Genomic DNA, 23,498 nt, shown 5'->3' with positions numbered 1-23,498 from the left:
GTAGCCAGTCTTGGCTCACATGACTGGGTGTAGCTGAGAGTTAGACTTTGTGAATTTCTCCCAGACAGTCACACAATAGAGGGATTAGGTATTTATTTATTTATTTCATTCATAAAGTTTTATATAGCGCAAACTTGATCCCGAAGGATATCAGAGCACTTTACACTTGAGGGAATGAGGTAACATAACAGTACGAAAGTCATATAAGGAGTATACAAGAGCAATACAATACTGTGCCTATGGAAGACTCAAAATAGGCTTGGTTAGGAGTATATGTGCTATGCATTGAAACATAACGACAAAGGGGAGCCAATACAATAATGAAGTACCAGAATGATGTCCTTTCTTGTAGTGTGGCCGATGCGCTAATGGCTGACATTTGCACATCTTATGAAGGTAAGAACTTGTTCATGAGGAATAGTTTTGCTTCCCATTTGAATGTAACCTTGGAGGAGATGCTACAATAGGCCTTCTGCTGGCAGAATGGAGTGGCCAAGCGGAGGACAGTTTGACTTGAACCTGGATAGCCTGTGTCTGCCTTCACATAAAGTGCCTAAAGACCCAGTTTTGTCAGGGGCGTGGCTTGGACGCCGATCGGGATGGCGGCGTGAGCTAGCAGCTCGCGCGGAATCCCGCTAATTCCCCTGTTTTCGGAACCCTAGGCGACCCGAAGACGATGCTCCTGCCCTCTGAAGTGTAAGGGGACAGCTGGGCACAATCGGAGAGTCGCTGGGGGACTGCTGGCCCCGGGACGACCGAGTTGAAGAGGCGGCCGAGGTGTTGCCGAGGGCGCGAAGAAAATGGCGGCGAGGAGGTCGGACGGCTCCGAACTTCAGCCCTGAGCCAAGTTGTCGCCGATTGGCAAGAGATCCTGCAATCGGCTGATCGGGGCACTAGGATAGGCGGTGCTGGGTCCTGAGACCAGGGGACGCTGACCGGATTCACCCAGGAGCTTGGGGACCTTCGTTGGCCACCGCCATAAGACTCATCCTTCCCCCCTCAGGCTTCCGAGGGGGGCGACGGAACGGAGCTAGTCTAACTGGTCGTTGCTCCTGAGAGCGTCGGAGGGGACACTGCACTGCCCGGTGCCCGGAGACTGGCACGGAACTACGGGCGCCAACGCAAAACGGGTTCCTGGACCTGTGACGCAGCACCCTGTAATGGCGGCGATCGGAGGGCCGATGGCCGAGGGACGCCCTGAGGGGGACTTGGCGACATCAACTCGGCTGAGCGAGAGTCCTTCCCCGGAGCTTGATCAAGAACAGCGGCTGAACCGGCGTTTGGATGCCATACTTGAGGCGATTACCTCAACTAAGGAAGCATTGCACCAAGACATTGCCCAGGTGGCCACGGGCCTGGGGCTGCTGCGCGCGGATCATGCGAAGCTGGCGGACAGGGTCAAGGACCATGACCAACTGTTGCTGGACCTGAAGCCATCGGTGGTGACCGCGGAGCACAGGATCACGGACATTTTGGCCCGACTGGACACGCTGGAGCGGAGGGCGGAGGATGCCGAAGGCCGCAATAGACGGAAAAACGTGCGGGTCGTAGGCCTGCCGGAACGGATTGAGGGGGGGGATGCGGTGGCCTATATGGAGAACTGGTTCCGCACTGTGGTGGCGCCGGAGGGGCTTACTCCTTTTTTCACTCTGGAGCGAGCTCACCGGGTACCTGCACGCCCGCCGGGGCTTGGCCGCCCCCCCCGACCGATGGTGGTGCGGCTCCTCCACTACAAGGACCGGGATCTCCTCATCCAGCGGGCCAGGATGTCGGGCCCGTATGAGGTGGAGAACAGTAAGGTTACGATCTTCCCGGACTACACTCAAGCGGTCCAGAAGAACAGGGCATCGTTCCTCGCGGCGAAAAAGGAGCTCAGGGAGGAAGGCATCCAGTACTCCTTGCTCTACCCGGCTAAGCTGCGGATCATTATGGATGGCTCCACGCACTTTTTTCAGACTCCGGATGAAGTTTGGCAATGGCTGGAGTCGTATAGAGCGGGGACGGACAGATCGCATAAAAGTAGGCGAGACCAACCCAAGCAGCCCCGGGTGAGGCAATCACAACGCATCAGATCCCGCAACAGGCGCCAGCGGGAGAAACGGGAGGCTCAAATGGCGGCGGAGAAGAGGGATGCGCTCGCAGCGACGGCAGCCATTACAGGGTCGCAACAGAACAGTGAACGGGCAGAGACGGACTCGGGAGGGGAAGGCAGCAGGACGGGAGAGGAACTCTCAGAGGCGGAAAGCTCGAAGGGACCGATAGTGACCCCACAGACATCGGATGGTATCTTCTGCGGCTGAGATTGAATTGGGACTATATCTAGACTTCATGGTAGGGTGGTATCCTGTTGATGGAGGACGGGATGCCGGGAGGGGGAGCTGTGTGCATCTGAGGGGATGATGGTGCGGGGCGCGGGCTCCGCTTGCTGGGGTCGGCGGTGACTCACCCCCCTTGGGCCCTTAAGGCCGACTGTGGTGGAGACCACAGGGTAAGAGTGCGAGAAGTTGGTTCAAGGTTTGGATGGGGGCGGCCATTGGGTTCGTGTGCTCTGTCCTGGGGAGTGGGGTTTGGGAAGTTTTTCTGTTTTGGGTATGTTCGGGGGGGGGCAACTGCATTGGGGGGGCTATGATCCTTTGTTATTTGAATCGGACTGTACGGAGTTGGAATGGGGACATTACCTAATTTGAAATGCCTGACGTGGAATGTCCGGGGGCTACGAACTATGGTGAAACGTCACAAAGTCCATGCATATCTAGTACGTAGGGGGGTTCAGATTGCTATGCTCCAGGAGACTCATCTCACCAAAAAAGAGTGCGCTGCCCTGCAGAAAAGATGGCGGGGCCAGGTGTTTGGCACCACTTATTCAGCGTATGCCAGGGGGGTGCTGATCTGGGTGAGGGCGGGGATACCCTTTCAAGTGCTGAATCAAGTAGTGGATCCGGATGGCCGGTTTGTGGCGGTGGAGGGGAGGTTATATGGAAGGGATGTGGTTTTCTGCTGTGTATATGCACCGAACACAGAACAAGCTCGATACTTTGATAGCCTCTCGGGGTCCTTGGCCTCTTTCCTGGCGGGCCCGATAGTGTTAGGGGGGGACTTCAATTCGATCACGGATGTGGCACTGGATAGGTCCCATCCCCCCCTGGTGGACTCCCCGGTGCGCAGGCTGGCCGCGCACAGGAAGGATTGGCAGGATAGATGGGGGTTGCTGGATGTCTGGAGGGAGCGGCACAGGGGAGCCAGGGATTATTCCTTTTACTCTGCCCTCCATGATCTGCATGTCAGGATTGATTCGGTGCTCTGCGGTGGTTCCCTAGCCCCATTGATTTCCCATGCGGAGTACCTGTCTAGGACTATCTCCGATCATAATCCCCTATTGGTACACATTCAGTGGCAGAGAGAGCGCTCAGTGATACCAACATGGCGGCTTCGGCCGGAGACGCTTGAGGATTCTGTGTTCAGCGACGCGGTTCGGCAAGGCATTGATAGCTATTTCGGAGTCAATGAGGGCACGGCCACGAGCAGATCCACTGAATGGGATGCAATGAAAGTGGTGGTGAGAGGGGTGTGTTTGGGTAGGTTCTCGAATGCTCGCACGACTGTGTTGAACGACCTCATGAAAGCGGAAGAAACATTGAGGGACTTGGAGCGCCGCAGGCCGGCTAGGCCAGATTTACAGGCCCAGTTATTGGAAGCGAAGGAAGTGGTTGCCACCGAGGCGGAACGTTTAAGGTGTTATGACTACAGGCAGTATATCATCAGGGCACATGCAGACAGGGACAAGGTGGGTACCCTCTTGGCCAGACTAGCTAACCCGGAACTTAGGGGCTGCCCAATCCTCAGCATTAATAATGCGCAGGGAGAAATGGTGTACTCCCAGGCAGCGGTATTGGAACGTTTTAGGGGGTATTATGAGGAATTGTATCAGAGTCAGCTGGGAGTGGGGGTTCAGGACATTGCGGAATACCTGGGGGAGAGGCAGCTTCCGGTCCTGGACGAGGAGGACGCGAAGGAGCTGGGTAGCCCGATCACGCTCACAGAAATATGGGTGGCCATCAAACATATGGCCCGCAACAAGACGCCCGGGGTGGACGGACTGCCGATTGAATTTTATCAACGGTATGTGGACAGCTTGGCTCCCAGGCTGCTGGTGGTGTATACGGAAGCCTTCGAGGCTGGGGCGTTGCCTGGGTCCATGCGGGAGGCCTTGATTGTACCGCTCCTGAAGCCTGGCCGGGATGCCGCGGATGTGAGGTCTTATCGCCCGCTGTCCATGCTGACGGTAGATTATAAGATTCTGAGCCGAATCCTAGCCACCAGGTTGGCCCCACATATGACGGGCCTGGTACACAGGGACCAGGCCGGGTTTATACCCACGAGGAGCACGGCGCTGAATATTCGCCGCCTGGTGGGAATAATGGACGCCATCTTGGACGGAGAGGGAGCTCCGGCGGTCCTGTCCGTGGACATTGATAGTTTGGAATGGTCTTTCCTGGATGGAGTATTAGAGAGGTTTGGCATGGGCGAAGGGTTCCGCAGGTGGACGAGGGTCTTATATACCTCGGCAACGGCGAGAGTGCGGTTGGGCGGTCTGGTGTCTGCAGCGTACCCGGTGGGCAGGGGCACACGACAGGGATGTTCTCTATCCCCCCTATTGTTTGCTCTGGCGATGGAACCCTTGGCGGTCCATGCGAGGTAAGGTGACAGGTACGTGGGGGTAGCCAGCGGCGGGCACTGGCATTATATATCGCTATATGCGGATGACTTGCTCCTGTACCTAGCTGACACCTCGGGGGCATTGATCGGAGCAATGGATCTGTTGTCTGAGTTTGGCCGGCTGTCGGGCCTTAAGGTCAATTGGGCGAAGACTTGTGTGTTCCCGCTGCGAGCGGGCTCACCAGTCCCTGACAGCGATTTGGGCGTGGTATGGGAGCCCTCTTGCTTCACCTATCTGGGTGTACGCATCTACCACGCGACAGCGGACTTATTGGAGGGCAATATTGGTCGTTGTGTCCGGGCACTGAGGGGCAGCTTGTCTTTCTGGTCGACCCTCCCGCTGACGGTTCTGGGTAGGATTGCACTTTTGAAAATGGTGGCGCTCCCCCGCTTCCTCTATTATTTCCGAACGCTGCCTGTTTGGATTCTCCAAGGGGTCTTTAGAGACCTGCGGTCAATGATTATTGGCTTCCTATGGGGGCATGGCCGCCGTAGAGTGGCCCTGAGCACGCTACTTCGCCCCAAGCTAGAAGGGGGCATGGCTGTGCCCGACTTCGAGCTGTATTATCTTGCGGCGCAGCTGCAGGTCCTTACTCAGAACGTAGCTAGGGTGTTTCGGGGGCCAGAGGAGGACCGAGATCGGGGGATACAACGCCACGTGCTGTCCTACATCATCATGCAACAGAGGCTCGAGTTGCGGGCCCTCACCATGGAGGAACGGACGCTCCGGCTGTGCTGGCAGAGGAGCCTTCGGAGAGCGAAGGCATCGCGGCCTTATGCACCGGAGATCCCGATCGGAATGCTGACGGCTTTGCCGCACGGGGGAGATTGGTCCCCGTTGTTGGATTGGGAAGAGGCGGGACTGCAGGTGGTAGGCGACTTATACATAGACGGGGCTTTGGCGCCGTTCGAAGCGCTCCGGGACCAGTTTGGGCTGCCAGATGGGGGGTTCCTCCTACACGCGGCGGTGGTGGCTGCCATACAGAAGCACTGGAAAGGGGGGCTCATGGAACCAACAACGACTATGGCGTGCCAATATGTGGTGATGGCGGCGGGTACGTTCAAAGCTGTGACGTGCCTCCATAATAGGATGCTGAATGAGGGACTGGAACCACTCCAAGGGCTCAAGGCTAAATGGGAGGGGAGCGTGGGCCGGCCCATACCGGATACGGCATGGGGCCATATCCTGCGGCGCACGTGGAAGGGCACGAGAAACGCGCGCTTTCAGCAAGTGCATTTCTATGTGCTTCATAGGGCCTATTTAACTCCTGAGAAATTACAGCGGTACTTTCAGGTGCCGGATGCCCGATGCCCACGGTGTTCGTCTCTGGGCGCGGACATGGACCATTTGTTTTGGGGGTGCTCACACCTGGGGACCTATTGGGCGGAGGTAGGGGAACTCCTGAACGAAGTAACTGACATGGAGGTGGAATTTGATATGGCGGCGTGCCTGCTGCTCTGGTTCCCGCATACTAAACACACCAAGGTGACAAGCAAATTCATTGACCTGGGTCTGATACTGGCGCAGAGGGAAATATCGTGGCATTGGAAGTCCAGGGGGGGACCCTCACTGCGTAGATGGAAGAATGAATTGCTGCGGTGGTCTGACTGCGAGAGTGTGCTCCGGATGAAGCAGGCTGTCAAGATGGGGAACGAGAAGGCATTGGATGCGGCGCGTGCATGGGAGTTAGTGGTACAGGCGTTGCGTGATTCTTTGGTAGAGGATGAGGATGGTGAAAACTAGGCCGGTGGACACCGCGGGGCGAACATAAAAGTATTGTACCACGCACTGTAGTGGATCCATCCAATTCGGCAGGACGAGGCATACACCTTAGCAGTTGCCAGGGGAGGGGGGCTCTGGGGGGTTGGTTAATGGGAGCTTGGGGTGGGCCGGAAGCCGCTAGATGGTAGCCCATTAGGGCACCTTGGACCTACTAGGATGGTGGGTACTGTGTGGAGCGTGGAATGGCTGGGGAGAGCGGCCAGGTGTGATAACTCATAGCGCCTAGGGCAGGTCCCGACAAGGGCGATACCGCTGATTCTCACTGGGATGGCTGATGGGAGTGATGTTGTGGGTGGGGGGGTAAAAGCAGATACGCAAAACGACATTTCAACCATGGTCCCTATGGGACGTGCACCGTGATGTTTTCCTATTGAACGAAGTGATATGCCGCCCGGCCTCCGGGATGCGGGCTGAATGGCTGTGTACGATTTGGATTTCTTATTGGACGGGGAGATATCACGAGTGAACTGGCTGATTAATTGTATCCTGTGGTTTATAACTCTGCAATAAAAATATATTTAAAAAAAAAAAAAAAGACCCAGTTTTGTCACTGTAGCCAGCTTGGAGCCCGGACTCCATTGACTGAATGAAGTGGACCAACGTGATTCAACTAAATCACCTGGAAGGGAATGTTAGAAACTGTGAGAGGAGATGGCGAAGCTCTTTTGACAGAAAAAGTTTTAATTTGCTGACAAATGTCACACTGCGTAACATAATCCCTAGTAACATTTCTGTAGCATTCCTAAGGTTGCATTTGCCCCTGCATGAGCAGATGCCCATCTTTTATGGGCTTCTTTGATTACATCTAAACTGGACAGATTATTAGATATTATTCTGTCCCCCACTCCTGGTGGTGTGACTACATGAATCTAGTCTAAATTAAGGGTTTAGGAGTATTTAGGATGAAATCCTACAGGAGGTTTCCCACCCTGCTTTGCTGTATTTTTGGCTGTTAAGATATCTGCGTCAATCTTGGTTTGAGCTCTGGTTAGGACTGCAGCCTTAGCAGCTAAGTCAGCTGCACAGTTCCCTTTTGCATGAACACCCTCCCGGCGATGGCCTAAAGTGTGCCTCAAGTGGACTTGTGGAAGCTTATCTGGTAAGACAGCTACCTTTCTCTTTGAATCCTTTAACCATTCAAATACAAATGCTGCCAGTCAACATTGTAACCGTGCACACAGAAGGATGTGTTGGACAACCAATGAGTGAGCATTTCGTAATGCAAGTAACAGGGTATGTATTTCTGCATGCTGTGCAGTGCTGTCACCTAGGATTTTAATGTGGGTGCACTGTGGATGAAATTCCCCATCTTTCACTACACCTTGTACTGCTGTGCAGGCTGCAGCTTACTTATAATTTGTTTCTACAGCTGGTTTGGCAGAGCCATCTGTATAGAATGTGCTCTGGTAAGACTCAATGGGCAAAGTGGTTGGACTTGTAGCAATATGTTGTTCAAATTGGAGAAAAACATGTACAAGAGTAGGATCATACTGAAACTTTACATCCACTTCACTTAAAGAAGATGCCCACTGCACCTACCTTGGGTGTAGGGTGCAAGCATCTGGAAGGCTTGCCTTGGTGCCCACCACTAGTACCAGTATAAGAGAAATAAAAATGATATGTTTACTATGCCACAGGGCTCTCCTTCAAGATAGCTGTTTACACAGTTACAAGGAGTTTTTTCAATGGAAGCAAAATGAACTTCGGCTAAGGAATACAAGTGAGGCTAGTAAGCAATAGGAACAGTCTGTCCCAAATGATGGACAACGGGGAGTATATTCCTCGGAGCAAGATGGAATCCGCCTGAGCTCACACTGCTCACGCCGGACGCGTAACGCTCGGCTAGCTGCCCTGCGCATCGCACTTCTCACCGGGATGCTGAATCATCAGTCATGCCAGCTCTGCGGCGCAACGAGGATTGTGAAGCCGTTTTCCTCCGGAGGGGATCACGATCAGGAATCAATTGGCTGCACATTACTTATCCGGTCCGCCTGCACTATTGAGGAGACATCGGCTCTGGAAATACGGGCCGATTTGATTTTTGCTGCGGCCGCGGTATTTCTTTGTCCCGCTCACCGCACAGCCGTCAGCAAGGGCAACGGACTCTGGGGCTGCTGGGCTCTACCTCTTAGGACCTCACTTGGACTCAGCAGGAGCAGCATGAGCGCCTGCGAGGCGCGCAGAGGACCGAAACAGAAAACGCCTACTGTTGCCAAGGATGCCACTTCTTCTGCTGTCACGGAGGGAGCGTCCAGGTCTAAATCTAAGGTCAGTGGGGACAGAAAAGCAGTTGGGAAACTGTCAGGCAAACCAGGGTGGGGTGGTCTATCCAGAGACACAAAGAACACTAAAGCCACTCATCCCCCCTGCAAATATCTTCCTGGGGATTAAAAAAGCGCTGCCAAACCCCAGCAATAAAACTCACTCTCCTCCTATCAATGATACATCAGTAGGAAGTGCAAACCCTGGTATTGAAGCGGGAGTGCTATTGAAAATGATGCCCTACCCACCCCTGAAGCCAACACAGGCACGCTCACAGAGCCCGCAAAAACTCAAGAGGGACCCCCCAAACCCCTGCCTCAGCACACCCACATGCTGATTCCTCTAACGCAGCCCGCCCCTCAGACCCAGGTGCCAGACAACACACTAGGGAAGAATAACCTTTGGACCCCACTGACCGCCTCTGATTCTGGTGAGGCTGATACCAGCAAAGCCATTCAAAACCTGGTTGGCCCCCCCTGGGGCCCTAATTCCTTGGACTCCTGAAGCAGGACTGGAAGATTTCTACTCTGTCTCAGACAGCACTCCATCCTCCTCTAATGAGGATGGATCCGAGGAGGCCAGCGAGGGGGACAGCGAGGTTTCACTCAAAGACACAGGCACGGTCCAGCGCTCTAAAAAACACATAAGCAAAAACAAACACCGCATCCAGCTAAAGTGGGACTATTCCAACTCGCAAATGTCGTACCCCCTTGATGATGACGATCCAATTCTACTCAGTGGGGAAGTACTAAGAGCCTGCAAACAGATACCTCTGAACCCTCTCTAGCATCCATCTTAGCCTCCATTTGGAATTTCATGAAGAAGTTCGGGAAGATAGTTGTATCGCCAAAAATGCGGCAAAGAAGTTGCAGGGTGGACTAAGACGACTGAACGAAACCTGTGCTGACATCAGTGACCGGGTCACCATGGTGGAGGCACGTACCCAACACCTTGAAACAGAAGCCCTGGCCACCAAACAATAGGGGGAATCTAACACAGCCTATAATAGACATGATGACTAAAATGGAGGAGCAGGAAAACCATCAGCGCCAGAACAATCTACGCCTACTTGGCATTCCGGAGGGGAAGGAGGGGGTCAACCCAAGACGTTGCATAGTCCAACTACTGCAGGACTTCTTCCCTGATCATCCAGGCTGGGATTGGGATCACGAGGTCCAGAGGGCCCACCGGTTTCCCTTTCATCAGAAGCGACAACACCACAGCGGCAACTCGTTGGGGGGACAACCGAGGATGTTTCTAGTTTACTTTGGAAATTTCCTCATCAGACAGATGATCTATGATCAGGCCCACTTTAACTCGAAAAAAGGAGCTAACGGGATAACCTTCTTCGCCAAACCAGGCTTCTGCCACCAGACTGTTGAAAGAAGATGACATATGAGGCAGCTAATCTCCCCTTTCCAACAGCAGAGTGCGGAAGTGTATCTTACGATTCCTTCGAGGCTCAAAGTAATTTCCAACGAAAACACCAAGGTTTTCCTCTCCGAGATTAAAGCATGGGAGGTCTTGGAGGAATTGAAATCCAGAAAGAAATAACACTTATCCAATCTGTTCGCTGGGGAAAAAAGGAAAAAACCCAGGCCTGGGTTATGTACCTCCTGACTTCAGTTTGATTATCTCTGACTTTTCCTGATACTTTCTTTTGTCTCTCTTTTTAGGTTCATTCGTAATTTGTCTTCTTTACTTCTTATGCACTACCTCATTACCTCACTCCTCACTACCCTACACCACACGGAGCATAGGTTAAAAGAAAAAAAAAAGAGGGGGGTGGGGAATCTGAGAAAAAAAAACAGGGGGGGGGGGCAGTTGGCCGATCTATAACTAGAGCTAAACTTCTGACCACTCTGGCGTGGCTGGCAGTCGGGGCTCATGATGATTGCCATCACTCAGGCTCTGCCTGATTGCTCAAAGAAGGGTGGGAGGGGGGAGGGATGGGAAAGGCACCTCAATAGGAAAGTTTGGCACAAAAAAATGAATCACTAGTCTTCTGACCTTTCTTATGCATACACATGTACTCTCAAAACACTTGCTATGTTATTGCTCTCCTGTTGTGTCTGTTTGCTTGTTTTTCTTTATTTTCTAAGATGGCTAAACTAGACACTTTAAGAATTGTCTCTGTCAACATATGCAGGTTAAATGATCGTACGAAAAGGCAAAATGTGATCCAGGGGCTTCGCTCTTTGGGAGGGGACATTACAGGGGAGTTGGAATTCTGGCGGAGAGAAGGCTCCCTATCGTCTCGCCCCGGGTTAAGGCCGACTCCCTAGGCAGATGGGTAATCACTGAGTGTCATATCTCTAACAACCCCCTTTTACCCTCTGTTCAATCTACGGGAGCAATACATATGACCCAGGTGTTTGGTCTCAGGAGAATTAGCACACTGGCCCGCCCCCATTGTTCTATGCGGTGATTTTAATCTACAGCTGCCTTCCAACTGGGATACTGACAGCCTCTGGAAATACAAGGGCAGGAAGCCCTTGGTCTTTCAGGCTTTGATAGATCTCGCTCAGACACACAGCTTAAGAGATTGCTGGGCTAGACTGAACCCCTCTCAGCCTGGCCACACCTTTTTCTCTGCCCCACATCACACCCTTGTCAGGTTTGATTATTTTTTCCTCTCATCTTCAATCATTAATAACTGCACTATTGAAATAGCCCCACACTTCATGTCGGATCATAACCCCCTCATCATCAATATCAGAGGATGGGGGAAGCCCAGAGAGAGTTCTACCTGGAGCTTTGAAAAAGCTTTGCTACAGGATCCGTTATACAAGATACATATGCAAGGCTGGCTACAGGAATTTTTAGACTTTAACATTGGCTCTGCCTCCCCTATGACAGTTTGGGATACTCTAAAAGCAGGGATTAGGGTAGAGACCCTGGAATTCTCAGCACGCAAAAACAAGAAAGAGAAGATGATGATTAGTTGAAAACAGCTGAAACTAAATTAACCCAATGTATTCAAGCAGGGCAAGATATTGAGTCAGCCCATAAAGAGGTGGTGCTGGCCAGAGCCGAAATCGGGGCAATTTTTTCTGAGAAAACCGCCGCAAAATGGGCCAGCTCCCAGGAGAAAAACTATGAATGCAGCGATAGTATTGGGCATCATCTGGCTGTTAGGACCAGACAACAGACTTCCTGTAGTCACACAATTAGACTCCCATCTGGAAATGAGACCAATGACACTGAACTTAAACGAAAGGGATTCCAGGATTTCTACTCCAAACTTTACACCGAGGAGAATCCCGGTCCAAATGATTTAATCTCAGATTAAACTACCAGTTATCTTAGCGAGATCTCTTTCCCCAGATAATAGGGAAATACTAGAGTTAACCCCTACGTGGGAGGAGATACTGGACTCACTCAACATCCTTCCTGATGGGAAAGCTACTGGGATGGACGGCATCCCAGTAGAGTTCTATAAGATCTTCGCCCCACAAATTAAAATAATTCTCACAGAAGTAATAACCTCCATATTCAACGGGGCTCTTCCACTGGCCTCCTGGTCCATGGCCAGAATAGCCATCTTTCCTAAAAAGGATAAATCCCCTCTAGAGATGAGCTCCCATCGACCTATTATACTCATCAACAGCGATTCAAAAATCTTCTCCAAAATTTTAGTAAAGAGAATCTCCTCAGTGGCCGAGTCCTTGGTGCAAGAGTGGCAGAACAGGTTTATCCCAAAGAAAGGAACAACCGAGCGTGTTAGACGCACTATCACCCTCTTTGACGCCGCACAATCCGCCGGAGACCCGTTGTCACTTACACTCTTGGACGGTGAGAAAGCCTTTGACCGGGTCTCCTAGAGTTTTCTGTGGGCAGTCTTGAGTAAAATGGGCTTTGGGACTAAGATTATACAGGCGATACAAGCTCTCTATGTAAAACCAACAGCTTGTGTCTCCATTAATAGACAACTAACCGAGCAATTTGAGATCTCCCGGGGAACCAGACAGGGGTGCCCCTGCTCCCCTCTGCTGTTTGCTTTTTATCTGGATCCCTTTATCAAGCAAATAGTGAGACATGCTGAGATTCCCCCAGTCTTCTTTCAAGGGATCTGCACCAAGATCTTGGCCTAGGCCGATGATCTAGCCATCACCTCGCCTGATCCCTCTAACGCTATAGTGGCTCTAGAATTCGAGGCGCAAACGTTTGGTAAGCTCTCTGGTTATGCCTTGAATCAGACCAAAACTCAAATAGTTACAAATAGACAAATCTTCTGGACTGATTACAGGGTGGTTACTAAGGCCAAATATCTGGGGGTTTTAATCTCCGCAAATCTAGATGAGATCATCACAGATAATCTAGCTCCATTGGCCACACACACTAGGAAAACCCTGAAACAAATTAACAATCTACACCTAACCCTGGTCGGCAGATGTAACGTCATAAAGATGACATATTTTCCTAAACTGCTATACCTTTTCCGAACAATACCTCTGGAATTTAGTAAATCTAACCTGCAAAAATTCCAACAACTATTTACACAATTTATCTTGTCGTATTCTCAACCAAGGAGGGCTTTAAGGCAATTATGTTTACCAAAAGAACGAGGGGGGTGGTCGTTCCCTAATATCGCTCTTTACTACTGGGCCTCGGTGCTACAGTACAGCTCAGAACTGCAAAAAAAATCTCCACGCCCTCATACTACAGGGCCTTGAGGTTCCGCGACAATTGTGAGTGGTGTTTTCGACTCGCACGAATATGGTCGAGTCTGGTATCTATGAACCGCAAATGACGAGTTTAGTAAGTGTGCGCAGTTTCGCTGTGCTAACTTAAACCGTTCGTTTGTTATGTGGGTTTTTCATCTGTACCCACGGGTTCCATCTTAGATACGGCATCCATTTTATCTCTTGCCCTCAAGTAGTCAGCGAACGGACGCTGTCCGCTTCGCGACCCTGGGACTCCCAAGATATTTGCGGAAGACACATGTCCTTTGAAAGTGTCTTTATGACGAGGGGGATGCTACTGTAAGGCAGGTGGCGCCGCTCGAGGCTCATCTTGCCGCACGGACTTATTGTCTCAGCCGTGCATCTCATTAGGCACGTCCCTTTGATGCCTGTATCTCGTGCTTTCCGACACCTCCCTTTTTACACCCTTTCCGATCTCCCCACTGTCTCCGTCTTCCTTTGCACCTGTCTTCGTTCCTGTTTCGATCTACTTGATTGCTGATTGGAATTTGCTAATGGTGGGAAGATGGGTTTTTACAGTTGGGAACCGCCAAATGTTTCTGCAGTTATGTTCCGGACCTTGTGTGTTTCAAAGCGACCAAAGCGACCCCTCTGGGAGCTAGATGTGGGAACTGGGTTGTAAACCTTTGTGTTCAATGTTAGCCTATGGGTAAAAACTGTATAAAAGGAGCGATCCACAGAACCAATTTGAAGCAGTCTCCCCGAACTACACTCGATGTACTTCCTGTGACTTCTGTTTTCCCTGCAGCAAATAAACCTTGAATCTTTGACGTCAGAGGAAGTGTCCCGTGTCTCTGTGACTTGTACGCCGGAGCAGGTTACCCACAAAGGTTTCAGGTGTTGTGCCCTGGCACCGCTGGGTCCAAAAGAACCCAGTCCTTCAGTTGGCGCCCAACGTGGGGCTGCATCAGTGGTACCGGTCCAAGCCCGACGATCGTGAGGAACTTCGTGTGAAATCTCCGAGGGAAGGTGCACCCCGCTTCATCGATCCTGTTGTCGAAATAAGTGGCCCGAAGACTTTTCCCGCGAAGATTCCCGCCTCCTGACGGCTGCGACGGACTGCTGCCCTGACTGTAGACCTGTTTTGGCGCCCGGCGTAGACCTTGGTATAGCGAGACGATAGACGGGCCTTCCTGGTGACGCCATCGATCTTTGAGTTAAGTATTTGTGGGTCGCTCCCAGAGTCCTTGGTTGTAGACACTTTAGCGAGTGTCTTTGTTGTAAACACTAGTGTTTTTGTTGTACACGCTGTGTGAGTGTTTTTGTTGGTGACACTTTGCTAGCGTACTTTGTTGTTGTATTTGTTTGACGACTGCAGCCGCCAAAAACCGAGGGTTTTGTTCTTTGCTGGGACTTGGTAAATCCCGTAACCCTTGAAGTTTGTGAAACTCGGCTAGTGTGCAAGATGCCTGGTCGCAGTACTTTGTTTAGTTGTTTCAGACCTTGTGGTGCGGATTCCCTGCTGGAGGACTCGTGTCCGATACCTCCAGTTGGAACTCCTACTTATGACTTATATAGCAAACATGGGCTAGGCCCGATTGCTTTTAACGATTATTGGATAAAATATACAAAGAAAGACGGCGACCTTCGTTGGCCACCTCACGGTAGCTTCGAGGCGTCGATCTTAGATAATTTGGAAATAAAGTTGTTCGAACGTAAATCTAGGCCGGCCATGTTTGATGCCTTTCGGTTGTGGCGCAAAGAAGCCCGACAGAAAGAGATCAGACAGAATAAACGTAGTGAGCGAGATAATGTTGCTACCATAGTAAAGAAAGCTGAGCAGTTTCAGCGTGATAAGGAGGATAAGGATAAGGAAGTGTTTGAGAGGCTACAACGTATGACCATAGATAAATGCTATCCTGCTTTGCCTACGGAGTCGGATAAGAAGGAAGAGGCAGTTGAGGATCCTTTAATGTCCTATCTTATGAAGTCGCCACCTCCGTACGTACAGGGTACCGCAGCTCCTGTGGTCCCTGCCGTACCTGTTCCTCCACTTGTTATTCCTCCACCCGTTCCTCAACCTGCACCCGCTCTTCCGACTGTTCCTGCTCCTGTGCCTGTTTCTATTCCTACTGCTCCTCCGCTTCCACATACTCCTACTCACGCTACTGCTCCTGTGTTGTTAACCCCTGTTGTTGCTACCGTTTCTACTCCTTCTCTTGTTAGTCCTGTGTCTTACTCTTGTCCCTCTACTCGTAGCCGTAATTCTCCCATTGCGGCTAGCTTCTTTCAGTCGCTCGGACCTGTTTTTGGGTCCGCTGGTTCTGATGGTCCACCGCAGAGGCGTAGTCAGCTTCCTGGTAATAGGGAACGCGCTGCGCTATACAATATGGCGATGGGTTGGATGGACAATCCGCAGAGAAATCCACCCCGAGTTGTTCTTGAAACATTTAGTCAATTCAACATACCGACTCAGAGATATGTGTTTGACGAAATGTGTAAACTCCTACATGATCAGATAGCGGCCGTTGCGCCTGACGAGGTGCTGACCGCCCTGTCTAATCTTCGGCTTCAGTTCGCAACTGGACTGATAGTCGATACTAATGTCCGACGTGCTATTGAGCAGTTGCTGTCTTTTCGTCTCGCTCCTATTCCTCACGCACTGTTTGTTGAGGATCTTGAACGCCAACAAGCCGAGTCTGGCCAATATCCTATGCGTGAAGTTCCGCCGGTTTGGGTACCAGCTGATAATACTGGTGCCCAGCCAGTGGCGGCACATTTCCAGAGAATATGGATACATCTCCCATGGAAACGATCGGAAGTGCTTCAGGTGAAACAATCTTTGCCCGATCCTCGTAAAAATCCTGCTGGGTATTATAAGGAACTATCGCAGCTCGTAGATGCTACGGTAATGAATCTTGCTGATATCGATATGTTGTTTGGCAACGTCGTACCACAACCGGTATGGGCTAAGATTCGTCACCAAGATCACGCAAATGAATTAGGTGGTGATTGGAATGCCATTACAGCGGCAGACGCTGGACAAGCGGCTGCTACTAAACCCGATCAGTTGATTGCTGATCTTCCCCAGCGAATCATTACATTAATGAAAACGCTTCTGCCAGCTATGAGGGTAAATTGGGACAAGTTGTCAGCCTGTAAACAGAAGAAAGATGAGAGTGTATCAGACTTCTTTACGAGGTTTGAGGAAGCATTTGTTGATCATAGTGGACAGGATATGGGTACTGAGGGTGGACAGAGGTTGTTTGTGGATAAATTCGTGTCGAATTTGTTGCCCGATTTGAGCAATAAATTGAAGAATTCAGAAAGTGCGTGGGCCGTTTCTACCTCAGCTCAGATACTGGCTACGGCGCAATATTATGAAAATAGAGAGAAAGAAGAAAATGACCGAGCTGATAAAAAGACAAAAGAGCTGAAAACTAAAGTGTTGTTACAACAAGCGTATCCGCCGCGTTCTAATCAGGATGCGTCTCAGCAGAATAGATCACAGTCGCAATCGAATAGATCGCAGTCGCGTAATGATTCCTCTTTTCAAAGATCTTCGTTGGGGTACAATCAATGTGCTTATTGTAGACAGGAGGGACACATTAAATTCAATTGTCCCGTTTTGAACGAACGTATTAGTGGTAATTCGTCTAGAGGAGCCCGTGGTGGTTCACAGAATGCATCACGTGGTAGAGGTCGTGGTGCTCAGAACGATCGTTCTGACACCTCATCAAACTCTAATAACTGTTTCGACCAACGTGGATCATCGCAAGGACGATCTGCGCAGTACAATGTAGACGATTATTACGTCGATCAGGGAACTGACGACAGTAATTACTAGGACAGCCAAAGACAAAAGGAGGGAGTGGTATCAGTTCCGGTTGATCAGAGAGGGCCTTACGTCGCAGTTGCTACATCGGGCGTCGTTGAGCCTTTTCTGTTGGACACTGGTGCAGCGAAAAGTTCTATTATGCATTCGAAACTCCCTGGCGCACCTTTGTCTGGCTTAACAAATGTTTCCGTTGGATTCTCTGGCGCCCCCGTTAGCAATCCAGTTTCACGCCCTTTGCCCCTTCAAATTGGGCCACGTGAGCTCGAAGCTCCGTTGATTTTGACCACTGGTTGTGGCGAAAATCTTTTGGGTCTGGATTTGCTTAAACGTTTGTATGCAACATTGTATTGTTCTCCTGCGGGTGTAAAGCTTACGTTAGGTGAGAGGGTTGTCTCTCCCATGTACTTGTCTCTCGACAAGCTCCCACCGGAATTGAGTTCTCTTCCTGCGTCTTTGTGGGCGACGGGTCCAAATGATGTGGGCCTACTTGATATCTCTCCTTATGTTGTTCAGTTGAAAGCTAATGTGCGACTGCCACGTATTCCCCAATATCGTATCTCCCTTGATGGTGAACGAGCACTGTTAGCGATCATTTATGATTTGATCGAGAAAGATGTTATTGAGGAGACTCGGGGAAACGTGTGCAACAGCCCTGTACTGCCCATCCTAAAACGTACTGACCCTACAAAACCGCCTGTTTATCGTTTTGTTATCGATTTACGGGAGGTAAATAAAATTGTGGTTCCTCAATTTCCTGTTGTGCCTGACATTATGGCGCTACTGACTCTGATTCCAGCTACTGCATCATGGTTTTCGGTGATTGATTTGAAAAACGCCTTTTTCAGCATCCCGATTGCCGAAGAGAGCAGGGACCTTTTCGGTTTCTCTCTCGGTGGACGTAGCTTCCGGTTCAAACGCGCTCCTCAGGGCTACTGTGAAAGTCCGTCTATCTACAGTCAAGCTTTGAAGGGTCAACTGGATGCGTTTAGGTTGCCGGTTGGTGCGGCCTTAATCCAATACGTCGATGACTTATTGGTGGCTGCTGATACTCAGGACATTTGCACAATTGCTACGGTGTCGTTGCTGCAACATCTCTGTGAGTTAAATCACAAGGTGTCACCCTCTAAACTCCAATATTGTTGTCAAGAAGTAACCTATCTAGGTCACTTATTGTCAAAGGAGGGAAGGAGATTGACCCCAGAGAGAATTGCAGCGATTGTGCGAATGGCTGTGCCACAAACCCAAAGAGATGTGCGTGCCTTTCTAGGTATCACGTCGTACTGTAGGCAGTGGATTCCTAATTTTTCATTGCTAGCGAAACCATTGGTGGCTCTTACGTGCAAGGATGTTTCAACTCCTTTACCATGGACGGAAGAATGTCAGGAAAGTTTTTCTGAATTACGTGATTCATTGTGTTCGGCTCCTGTGTTAGGTACTCCTGATTACAGCAAGCCGTTCACGTTATATGTTCACGAGAGAGAAGGCTGTGCGTTGAGTGTCTTAACGCAACCTTTTGGTGGTAAGCAACGTCCATGTGCATATTTTTCCTCGACCTTAGACCCAGTAGCTAGAGCATTGCCGAGTTGTTTGAGAGCAACTGCGGCAGCTGCGGTCTCCATCCGACAATCAGCAGGATTGGTCATGGATAATATGCTTACGGTGATGGTTCCGCATGCAGTCGATACTCTGTTGAATCGTACGAAAACTCAGCACTTGACGAGTGCGAGGTTATCTGGGTACGAATTGACGCTTCTGGCAAGCCACATTCAGATAAAACGTTGTAATGTCCTAAATCCGGCAACTTTGTTACCAATTAGTGCAGAGTCAGATGAAGTAACAGAACATGACTGTTACTTGCGGACGGAAGAGGAAACAAAGGGTCGAGTGGACCTCAAAAACACCCCATTGGAAAATCCGGACGGCACTTTGTATGTGGATGGGTCATGTTTTAAATTGCCGAATGGCGATGTGACTACTGCTTATGCTGTTGTAACATTGAATACTGTTGTTGAGACTGCGAGATTGAATCAGAATTCTGCCCAAGCTGCAGAGCTGATTGCTCTCACTAGAGCATGTGTGTTAGCAAAAGGGAAACGTGTGAATGTGTACACCGATAGCCAGTATGCCTTCGGTGTAGCGCATAGTTTTGGACGATTGTGGCGAGAGCGTGGTTTCTTGACGTCACATGGCACGAAAATACAGCATGGCCAGCTTGTGAACGATCTTTTGGATGCGTTGACGTTGCCTGCACAAGTTGCGATTGTTAAATGTAGTGCGCATCGTAAAGTGACGGATGACGTTGGTCGTGGTAATGCGTATGCAGATGAGATTGCTAAGGAGACTGCCCGGAACCTTAGCACTCGAATGTATGTGACGAGTTCGGTTAGGTGGCCTACAGAATCAAGTATGTGTGTAGATACTTTTGAGAGTGTGAAAGCAATTCAGAACGAGGCCACTGAGACTGAAAAGACGAAGTGGAAAGAAAGTACGGGAAAGTTGGATGCGAATGGTTGTTGGATTGATTTGTCGGATCAGAAAAGATGGATGTTGCCTGATGCGTATGTGCTGGCCGTTGTGACAATGGCACATGGGTTAGCACATATTAGCGCGAAAGGTATTTGTAAGTTGTTGTCGCCTGTGTGGAAGAATGATGGAATTACAAAATGTGCTGAACGTCTGGTGAAGAATTGTATGGTGTGTATAATGTACAATCCTGGCAAAGGAACCCCAACTCCCCCTGGTAGTTTTGCTCCTCCTTGGTATCCCTTTGAGGTGATCCAATTGGACTTCATCCATATGGAGAGATGCAATAACCTGAAATACGTTTTGGTTGTGGTTTGCGCATTCTCCCGATGGATTGAGGCCTATCCCCTCAAAGATAATACTGCTTTGTCTACTGCGAAAATCCTACTGAAGGAATACTTTCCTCGGTATGGAATGCCTAGAGTTGTGTGGTCAGATAATGGAAGTGAGTTTGTTGGAAGTGTGATGAAGAGTGTGTGTAAGGGCCTTGGAATTAATCAAAAATTCCATAGCGCCAATCATCCCCAGTCAGCTGGATTGGTTGAGGGGTACAATGGCACCCTTAAACTAAAACTAGCGAAGATTCAGGCTACGACTGGTCTTTCGTGGACTGATGCTTTGCCTCTAGCATTACTGTCAACTAGGGCGACTGTACACTCCCGAATAGGGCTTAGTCCCTATGAGATAGTGTTCGGCCGTCCTGCGAATGTGTGGGGGGTTCCTAGGCCAGGAATATTCTCTGATCTCGAGTATCCGATGTTGATTGACTACTTACATGACTTGACTGCTAAACTGAGGTTAATTCACCAACAGGTTTACGACGCCTTGCCAACGCAGACGGAGGGTCCAGGCCACCAGCTCCAGCCCGGGGATTGGGTGGTTACCCGCAACTTCTCACGCAAGAATAATCTGGACCCCCGATTCTCCGGACCGTACCAGGTACTCCTGGCCACGAGGACTGCCGTTCGTCTTGAGGGGCGGAAAAATTGGGTACATGCTACCCATTGTAAGCGAGTCCCTATTCCTTTGCCGGCAGACCCGTGGGTAAGGAAAGGCATTGCGTCAACAGAAACAGAAACATTGCCGGCGTTTGTACCTTTTAGCGACGCACAGCTTGTTGGAGAAGCCTCAGCGCAGCAGAAAGCCACTGTTGGAACATTGTCAGCAAAAGACTCAAGACCAGAGCAACGAACTGATCAGCAGGACGCTGTCTCTTCAACAGATCCTTTGTTCGACGAGCAGACACGTCCCGGGAAACATCGATATTCTTTGCGTTCTCACACTAAGGACAAATAAAATTTTCTTGCGTTGCTGTAATTGACAACTGCAATATCCTCGTTTCCCATGATCAATTTTGAACATTCATATCATTGAAATTTTTTTTTGTACATATGTCGAGCTTTTTCCTTGTATCTTTTTCCTTCCACAGCTGAAGAAATATTGTGCTAATATATATACATATTGTGTATTGAGGGCCGTAGGGCCGCGCGCGTACTTCCTTCTGGACAGTAGGTCTTGACGCAAGGTTAAAGGCCGTCGGTTCCTAGGAACTCCTGGGGATTGACTATTGCTGCACGGAACGAAGTGCGTCAAGAAACGTTGCGGACGGTCGTAGGGAAATGGCATTTTCGAAGCTAAATGATTTGGAAGGAGCTCAGGCATACAGATTCAAGCTGCAGCAACTCAGTCGTACCAAATGTTTCATATTTCAATTGTTTATGTTGTTTTTGACTGCTTCTGCATTTTTGACGGGTGGGGTGTATTACACTATGTCTTACTTCTTATCTGCTACCCCTACTCCTACTCCTCACCCTAATCTTACCACTACTGCTTCTCCTCATTCCTTTCACATGTTACCGGAACACGAGCAGGCTAGACGTGTAGAATTCCGCAACAATTCCTTTATTCAGCTCCTTCATCAGCATCAGTTAGTGGTTAACACTACTAATTGTTGGGTGTGTGGGTTGATGCCACATACTACGGGTAAGGGAATTCCGTATCTGGTGTTACCGTATAGTTCCCAAGGGTCAGCTCGAGCATTCCAAACAATGTTTCGAAGCGCACTGGGTTTCCACCCCAATCGAGAACCACGTTCCCCCAACTCTGGTCCTACCTCGTATCAGAAGCTGCTATCAATGGCAATAGAGGATATGGAAGATGAGATCCATGATCCTTTTCTTATCCCTGAAGAAGAGGTACGAGCTTATAAGGTCCTAAGTAGAGGGGAATACAGTTTGTTCACTAGTGAAAAACAGCTTAAAAGCTCGCCTCCAATATGGGTCGTACCCCACACTGGTAATTTGTGTCTCATGGGTCGTGGCCAAGGTCCGCAAGCCCGATTTGGAGACAGTGCTTGCACTGAAACCTACGTTGTGCCAATGACCCCGTCCCCTGTGTTTCTGGCTGCCAAGGGTACTTACTTTATCTGTCATGATCGTGCATACACATGGTTGCCCACAGACTTTATGGGTACATGTTTCATTGCAAATCTGTTGCCTCCGACGTTCACTGTAGATGCCGATTATCATAAGACTAGAGTTGTACGAGGCATAATTAGCGAAGAAGATACTGCTGGTCAAGAGGCAGGAGACTTTTTCAAGGGTTTCCTCCCGTTTTGGGGACCTATGGTTAATAGTAGGAACCTGAGACAGTTGACTCGAGTGGTGGAATCGACAGCTAATGTTACTGCCAGTGCCCTTGGTAATATCACCACAGAACTTCAGGCGGAGAGACTTATGACGTTACAAAACCGTATGGTTTTAGATGTCGTCTTAGCGGATCGCGGTGGGGTATGTAAGGTGATCCATTCGAGCTGCTGCATTTTCATCCCAGATAATGCTCCTACTGTCTATCAAGCCATCTCGAAGTTGCATAAGATCTCCGAATCCATACACGTGGATGTGGGGGATTGGACGCTACTTGGATGGTTTTGGGGCCTGATGTCGACTTGGGGTTGGAAGATTCTGATGATCATCGGAGTTGTGGTAGTGTTCCTGTTCACGTGTTGCCTTTGTGTACAGTGTGGTCCTGCCTTATGTGGCCTCTGTGCTACAACGTGTATGAGACAACCATCTGTTACCAAGGGGACTCGGTTGGACAGAGCTATGCTACAACAACATCTCGATGGTCTGATGAATATCGAATATGATTCCGACTAGTGCTTGCCTACATGAGGGCAACACCCTTTCCGATCTCCCCACTGTCTCCGTCTTCCTTTGCACCTGTCTTCGTTCCTGTTTCGATCTACTTGATTGCTGATTGGAATTTGCTAATGGTGGGAAGATGGGTTTTTACAGTTGGGAACCGCCAAATGTTTCTGCAGTTATGTTCCGGACCTTGTGTGTTTCAAAGCGACCAAAGCGACCCCTCTGGGAGCTAGATGTGGGAACTGGGTTGTAAACCTTTGTGTTCAATGTTAGCCTATGGGTAAAAACTGTATAAAAGGAGCGATCCACAGAACCAATTTGAAGCAGTCTCCCCGAACTACACTCGATGTACTTCCTGTGACTTCTGTTTTCCCTGCAGCAAATAAACCTTGAATCTTTGACGTCAGAGGAAGTGTCCCGTGTCTCTGTGACTTGTACGCCGGAGCAGGTTACCCACGAAGGTTTCAGGTGTTGTGCCCTGGCACCGCTGGGTCCAAAAGAACCCAGTCCTTCAGCCTTCCTCTCCATTTCAGCTACTGCTGGGGGAACAATCCTGGGGCTGTTTACTTCGGGAAATCACTTGC

This window comes from Lissotriton vulgaris, chromosome 7 (genome assembly GCF_964263255.1).
Source record: "Lissotriton vulgaris chromosome 7, aLisVul1.2, whole genome shotgun sequence".
Lineage (NCBI taxonomy): Eukaryota > Metazoa > Chordata > Amphibia > Caudata > Salamandridae > Lissotriton > Lissotriton vulgaris.
The sequence above is the reverse complement of the archived record's forward strand: the minus strand, read 5'-3'. Positions refer to the sequence as shown.